Raw genomic sequence first — 8,019 nt, 5'->3', positions numbered from 1 at the left:
CGCCCGCCACCGGGATCGCGGCGCCTTCGGGGTGATCGCGCTGCGCTTGCCCCAGCACCGGGTGCGTGCCGGGCTGCTGCGGAGGGAGGATACAGCGGGCGTCAGAGCCGGCTGCAAGGAGGGACTGTCGCGGGAACACAGGACTGGGTCAGCCTTACCCAGCCCCATGACTGCCAGCAGCACGAGGGCACACAGCAGCCAGCAGGACGAGGAGGCAGCAGCTCGCTTGCAGTGAGCCTGTGGCCTCGCATGCAACTGCACTGCTGCTCGGCCACCCCCGGGATCCCCTTCCTTCCCCATCCCCATGGCATTGTGCTGGCATCTGTCTGTAATTATTGCCCTTCTCCGTACATTGGTGAGCAACGGACACGGCCATGGGGGCAGCTGGGCCAGTTAATTCCAGAGGATGACCCGAGGAGAAGAGCGGGTGGCAGGGGACATGCAGGGAATACTCAGGCACAGGGAGTCACGGCCCCAGATACATCAGCCAGGGTGTTCTCCAGTGGAGTGCTTTCCTTGTTCTTAGAAGGAAGATTCTAGCACTTGTCCTGTAGTCAGCTAAACCTGATGTTTATACATGCCATAGCTGCGGAGTGCTGCTCTTGTGCTGTCTCTTGCATGTTTTAAATGTAAGGTGTCTGAGCAGCTAAAATACCTGTTAAATACTCATTGGGGAAGGCTCTGTCATATTTCGTTACTGCCAGAAATACTGAAAACAGACATCAGGTGCTATTCCATGAGAATGCGTCAGGATCTATGATTACATTTGTGTGCTGATGAAAATATTTAGAATTAGAAGAGTCAGGGAGAAGTAAGAAAAAACATCTGTGAAACTTTTCAACATTTTCAGACATGCTGTCATTGCTCCTGCAAGATACAAAATGAGAAAAACAATATTCTAGACAATAAACCAGATTTGTTCACCTCTCCTCACTGGCTGATATGGAGGCATTTATTTATTTTTGCAGTGAATCAAAAGAAGTTCTCATGGCGAAGTTCAATTGTTATTTATTCTGTGGCTTCCTCGTCTCTGTGGTCTTCCTCTGTTTTACTTTCTGCTAATAAAAGCATCTACAAACAATCCTTTTTAAAGACCATAGCGACACAGATGGAAAGCGAGGTTAAAAAGTAGGGGACAAGGAGGTACAAGGGCATGACGTCAATAGCACGAGCAGGATGAAAGATAATGGATGCGAGGCAGAAAGGAGAACTGTCGAGGATGTGACTAGGCACAGCTCACAGCCCAAAAAGACAAGGACCTGGCCCTGCCGCTGATGTCAAATCTCTTTTGCTCGATCAGCCCTACCTGTATCACACCCACCCCACCGAGCACTGGTGTTTCATCTATAGCACAGCCTGGCTTAGGGGCAAAAGGTGTTTGAGGTTAGGCTTGAACCTGTCCATTTTCTCAGGACACGCAAAATAACCAAAGGCTAAAAGTTCTCCTATGCCCTTCCTGTCATTTCTTGTAAAAATGGTCAAGCAATCCCACAGCCTTTTGGGATGGAGTGTGAGGTCATGTAACAAAGAAAGAGCACAAAGGGGGATGAAGCTGTACAAGAAGGCTTGAGTTGCTTGGGGCCTTGCTGCCACAAAAAGGGGAATGGCATGCCTACTTCTCTCTTCTTGTGCTCCTGGCCTAGACCTTCTGCATGTCTTTTGAGCAGGTTTTTCTCATCTTCTGCTGAGCCAATTCAACACATTAGAACAGCAGCAAATTAATTCAGCAAGAAAGTGAGTGATTTTCTGTTGAACTGAGTAGAATGGGCTCAGCTCAGGGAGCTAAAAAAAGGAGGGTATGGATAGGTACGGGAAAAAACTTCTTCCCTGTAGTAATATAAGAACTTATCCCTGGCATTATCTTTAAATTATTATTTTACACCCAAATTTACCATTTTCAGAACAATTTCTAGGCACGATAAAGAAATTATTCCATAAACCTCCCTTCTTTACAGCCATGTGTTTGGGAAATCTTCTTTGCTTAAGACAACTTGGGCTTAAAACGACTTAGTTGTGTTTACTGCTCCACAGACTAATCTCTTAACATTTCTTTCGGTAAATGCTCATGCTTTCTCCTAAGCAGCCTTGATTCTGCTGAATGCAACCGAGACAGCTGGCCAGTTTCAATTTTCCACATAAACCATTAGCTTATACCAGAGGAAACAAAGATTGGCTTTTATGCTTATTGGTTCTATGTCATGGACCATGTAGCCATGCACATCCATAAATATTCTTGAAAGGCCCCTGCATGCTCCAGCTGAACTGGCTGCACTTTTGCCACAGATGCCAATAGGAGCAGCCCACATCAGGCAAAACGAAGAAGTCACTTTTAAGTGCAGTGTCCTGAAACGCTGCAGGCTGACACGCCTGGCTGCTCATGTTTATTGGGAGAAACATCTAACACAACTCCTAATGTAAACCTCAGCTACTGAATCCCTCCCATTTTCTAGGCAGCCGTCCAAGCTGTATTTAAAGTCAATTTCTTCTTGACCATTCGACATAGTGTCTCCAGCTCCTTCTCAGATGGTGATGCAACGTTTACAGTGGTTTCCTACTGCATTTTTAACCTCACAAACTTGTGAGCCACATAGCTATTTAAATCAGCAAATCCTGCCTGTAAATACGCTTAGGGAAAGGCTTTTAAAACAGGCACTTTGATATAGCCAAGCTGCAGGGCTCACGAAGGACTAGTTTTCTAAACAAAACATGGAGTAATATGGGACACAACATGCTGTGCTGCTACACCAAAGAGACTCCTAGGAGGGGTTTACAAAGGTATTGGTACTGCAGGTTGAATAATCTAGTTGTTTCCAAAGCATGGCCCAGAGATGCCTACAGATCCATGAATGACTTCTGAGGCATTCATATAAAACAGGGGAAAAAAAGCAGAATAAAAAATTTACTGGAAATAAGTTAAAAATCACAGCACATGTGCAGCATGTACACAGAAACTAAAACTGCAGAAGGGGGAATTTGTAAATCTGAAATAGCTGAAAAGTTTTTGTCTAATGAATCTTTTCACCTTTCTTTTCATCTTTCATCACCCTTCTTTTCATCTTTCTTTTTGAAGATCAAGAATAACCCAAAATATCGATTGTGTTGAATAAGTACCATGTTCCCATAGCTAAAAACAGATGTTTTGTGAAACCTACACCTGTCTTCCCATTAGTATTGATACTAGACAAAAGCCATAGTGCCAGATCCCTGCCCATGGAAGCAGCCTGGAGTTTTCAATATTTAATTTCCACAAGTCTTTTAATATTTATTAGTCTGTGAAAATAATAATTCTTTACATAAGTAACAATACCAAGTTGTTAAAGTAGATAATTTAAAACCTGTGAGTGACAAACAACAGCCCATCATTGCCAAACTTGTAGCTGAAGGAAGCAAGGCAACCCAAAATTAAGACAGATGTCAAAGAGAAAAATGGAAACTGCCAGAGGATGAAAAGCACAGGTGCCAGCCAGGCTGACACATAGGGAAACCCAACTTCTTGGGCTTCAGAGTAGGAATAGACCAAACATCATCACCAGCATAACTTGTCTCCCTGTGCAGCACATCACAACCCTGCCCTCGGGACGCTTGTTTGAAGGAGGCAGTGGTTGACACTCCAGCCTATTTTATCCTTCACACTGCAGTGGAATTGCCTATGTCAGTTAATTGCTAAACTTGTTTTGTAATGAGGAGAGCTGCCTAATTAAACCTTGTCAGAGATGAGCCATGCATTTTGCATAAGCTGCCTAACTACCGTCCAAAGTGTTTTGCTACGTTTGCTGCCAGCTGGGCTAAATAAAGCCCTATGATCTGTAGCTCAATCCACACCACCAGTGGGAAGAGTGAGTGACTTACAGCGATATATTAATCTTGAAAGATTGTCAAATAAAAAATCTTTTGCCAAAGGTCTTTCACAGGACTTTACTTCCTTTTCTCCCAATATGTTCTGTAGACCTTGAACTGAAACCTGGAGTTACTACAGACTGATGCATTTCCTTTTGATTCTCTCTCTGCCGTTCACTGATGTGCAGTGGATGCAAACTCATGGACCTGCTCACAGCCGCTCACAGCTGTGGCCTTGTGAGCAAACCATACACCTACCTGCTGAATTCTGCCAAAAGCTGCACTCACTTCCTCTGGCCCATTATCCTTCCAAATTTTCTGCTTGTCAAATTAACCTCCTAAATGTGAACACGATATAGCCTGTGTCTCTTCCTCTGCCTTTCAGTAACCAGAGACAGAATCTCTTGGAGTTCTGAATGGATGTCTTTAAATAAGTTAATGACACTGAAACATATTTATGTCAGGTTGGATTTAATCCGTATTGTTGCAGCTGGATTAAAAGTCATTTAAACTGATAAAGTGGAATTGTAACCTATATTGACATCACTGGAATGTTGAGTGTTGAGCTTCTGTCCACAGTGAAGAGATATGCAAAACCACTCCAGACTTTGAATGTTCTGTTCAAGGGACTTTGGCTGAGCACTGCATGGGAAAGGGAGAGAAGTTCAGGTAAGGAGAGGTACAGGAGTGAGTAAATAAGAGATAAACAAGATTCAAAATAACTGCTTGATGCCATTTTGAGAGAAAATTAAAGGATTAGTGTCTCTTAATGAAAAATATGTTCATAGTACCAATTTGACTTGGGACCATAGCAATTTTGTCTCCAGTTGTCTTTTGGTGTTTTCAGTTTCTAAGCATTTTTCTTGTGCATGAGCTGACTTCTTTCAGAGTAAACTGAACTGGAAGACCAACCCAAGTGTACCCCAACTCTACAAGAGACAGGAAGGTCCCAACCAAATTCTTCAACCTGAAAACATGAACTTTTTTCTTCTGTTCTCAGGAAAGTACTCCCTGAATGCATGCTGTTCTTCACATTAGTGTAACTTAAACCTAAATTTTAGCAGTTTGGGTCAAAAGAGACAATTGCTGACAACCTAATTCCTGGTCACATTTGCAGAAACACCTTTTATATCGAGCTGCACGACAAGACCTTTTCCTCTTTTCCCCATTGGTCACCAGTTTTTTCCAATGGTGCCTGTATTTGTTTAGCTAGTACAAAACATTGGCCACATCCTGAAAATAGAATGTGTAGGAGCAAAGCAAACTGAACGGATTGCATTACAAAATTAGAGTTACAAGAGTGACTGGGCTGTAACAGATATTACAGAGCATGTACTGACTGTAAAGTATATAGGTAGTAAATAACACAGCAGTGGCAATGGAGAGAGGCAAGAAGCTCCTTTTCAGAGCAAGATCACTTCAGATGTAGGAGAAACTAACCAAAACACTGCTTGAAAGCTGTCCTAGTGTTTCTGGATCTCAGTGCAAGGATATGAGTGTTGTCTGGTTGTCTTTCCCCTGCAGTGCAAAGGAGCAACCAGAGAACAAGCAGAGAGAAGTGGACTAAAAGCCAGGAAAATCTAAGCAAAGGGACCACGGCAGTAAGCCAGGAGGGAGAGAGAGCCTGGAGTTTGGAGTGCTGTGTGGCAATTAGAGGTGGAGAAATTGCCTCTATTCTGGATGTGTTTTCAGGAAAACAAGGCTGTGCACATATCCTTTGCATGGGGAGATTGCACACGAGACTCTGCACAAGGCTGAGTGGAGGAGAGAGTTTGTTCTTCCATTAAGTCCTCCCTCAGCAGATGTCATCTAAAAGAGTCCAGTAGCTGTAAATATCAGTTCTAAACAGTAATGTGAAAAAAAAAAGGAAAAAGCATAGTTATGAATGCAATGTAAGAAATATATTTCCTGTGTTAGTTAGGTTGTGGGCTTCAGTTCAGGGCAAGCCACTATTTCTACCTCTACCTGATATTGCTGCCACCATACCAGGGTCCATGTATATTAACGTGCTGGACCAGGAACTGGAGACACTGAATGCTTTACTTTTCTGCCAGTTTTGCTTCAAAACCTTTCATGACTACCACTCCATCAAGAAACTTGTACTACTTCAAATGAAAATGAAAAACAGTTGGTGTTTTCCACTTATTTTGGCTCTGAATTGTTGATAAATTGAGGAGTTCAGATTGCTGGATGCTTCAGAAAAAAAAGGTAATTTTGTCCAAAGGAGAAGGAATGTTCACTCAACAGGGGGCAATTACAAGAAAAAAAATGGGAATTTAAGGCTTGAGAGGCTTGTATTTCATGAAAAACATCTGACACACAAACCATATTGGAAGGAAATTTAAAGTCTTGTGAAGCAAAACATATAAGGGAACTTTTATGTATTAAAACAGTAAGATATCTTTTCTAATTTGTCTCCTCCATTAGTAAAATAAAAGGTAGCGAATTTTTCTGGTAGATATATTTCACAACAAAGCTATTTGCTGTGACTAAAAATTACACATTTTGTATTTTTTATATTGTATTTCACACACACACATACACAGAGCCTATTTGGCTCAGTCATCTGGTACTTCCTATCCAACACTGGTCGCAGACTCTGGCTTTCCAGAGCCTTAAATCTGGCCAGGAAATAAGATATTCTAAATAGATGTAATTAATAACTACAATGATAATAAAAAATACTTGTGGCCAAAATACCAAAAGATATGGCCAAAAAGATACTGACCAACATCTACAGGAATAAAAATGTTTCTTGCCCAAGAATTCTAATTAGATTTTCCTGGGAACACTGAATACCCTCTGGGTTTTGTGGTGATTTTTTGGTTTGTTTTTAAAAATGTACATGGGTTTCCATTTTGTTGTTTCTACTTGTCCTTGTGTTACTAAACCAGTATTTTGGTTTTTCCATGGTGTATTACACCAGTTGCAAGGAAACTTAGGCCAGTATAGCCACAAGAACAGGGGAAGTCAGGAATGGCAGAGGGTGCTGGGGGTTGTTCCCATCCATCCCACTGAAGCAAGCTACCAAAACAGGCTGAAAAAAATCAAGCCTTTCTCTCCCTCCCATGCTCTGCTGGCTGTAAGGCAGTAGGAGGCAAAGGGAGAAGCCAAAACTGCTTGTTTGCTGAAGGCATGTGGCTGCAGAGGTTAGAACAGAAGAGGAGCTCTTCAATTATTTGTGTTGCAGTGGTGCCAATCATAGACCAGGACCCCATTGAGTCAGTCACCATACAAATGTGGAACAAAAGCAGTAATTCTTGAGCTTTGGTTGGCCAGTAATCCAACCTGCTTTAAGGCATGGGGATTTGCATGTTTATGGTTGGGAAATAACCATGTTTGAGTCCATTGGAGCCTCTCCTGTTATGAGTGCGCGGGGGATTGTGTAGATGGGAAGAAAAGCATCAGTGTTACAGCCAGTGACCATGTACTGCATCCAGCCCTTTCCTCTGAGTGAGGCAACTGCACTTAACTTCAGGAATAATTATTGAGCCCTGGGTCTTTTCCCCATTTTTCTCAGCTTCAAATAATTTTTGTGACAAGCCATAGCAGCGTCCTGTTTTCGTCACAAATGAAAGTAAACCACGCTCTAATTCTTCCAGCCAGAGGGAGGATCTGTGACAGCAACTTCTTCCATATGCTCATTTTCTATTTTCAACTCCTATTTCATAAATAACAGGCTTTCAGAATTGCTCACTCCAGACTGCCCAGCTTTACTAGTTGCATGTCTACATCAGAGGACTTGCATCCAAAACTAGAGTCAGAGTACTAACACAAGAGGGAAGCAGTTTAAAAAAATAAAAGAACATGAAATACCACTGAAAAACACAGGCTTTGCCACTGTAGACACTTAAAAAACACAGCTCTGCACATCCAGATTTATCCTGCCATGGCACTGAAAAACATTTGTATTATGCCATTGTATCCAGGGTTACTTGGGCCATAGGTCTTCCTGAAAGCACACTTCAAGGAGCACACACCTACTCAACACTTACACAGCAGGGTGCCAGGCTTGGCACTTGACACAGATGTGAGTTTCCTGTTTTTAGAGCAAGGTTACAAGCCCTCAGTGAGTCGGAGGAGACAACAGAGGAAAAGAGGTAGTCACCAGAGACAGAAATAGCTTATGTTATTTGGAGGATTTCTGCAGCCAATTTATATCATGGTAGGCCATGTACCTGG

The sequence above is a fragment of the Corvus brachyrhynchos genome, unplaced genomic scaffold (genome assembly GCF_000691975.1).
Source record: "Corvus brachyrhynchos isolate BGI_N302 unplaced genomic scaffold, ASM69197v1 scaffold202, whole genome shotgun sequence".
Lineage (NCBI taxonomy): Eukaryota > Metazoa > Chordata > Aves > Passeriformes > Corvidae > Corvus > Corvus brachyrhynchos.
Note: the sequence above shows the minus strand (reverse complement) of the source record.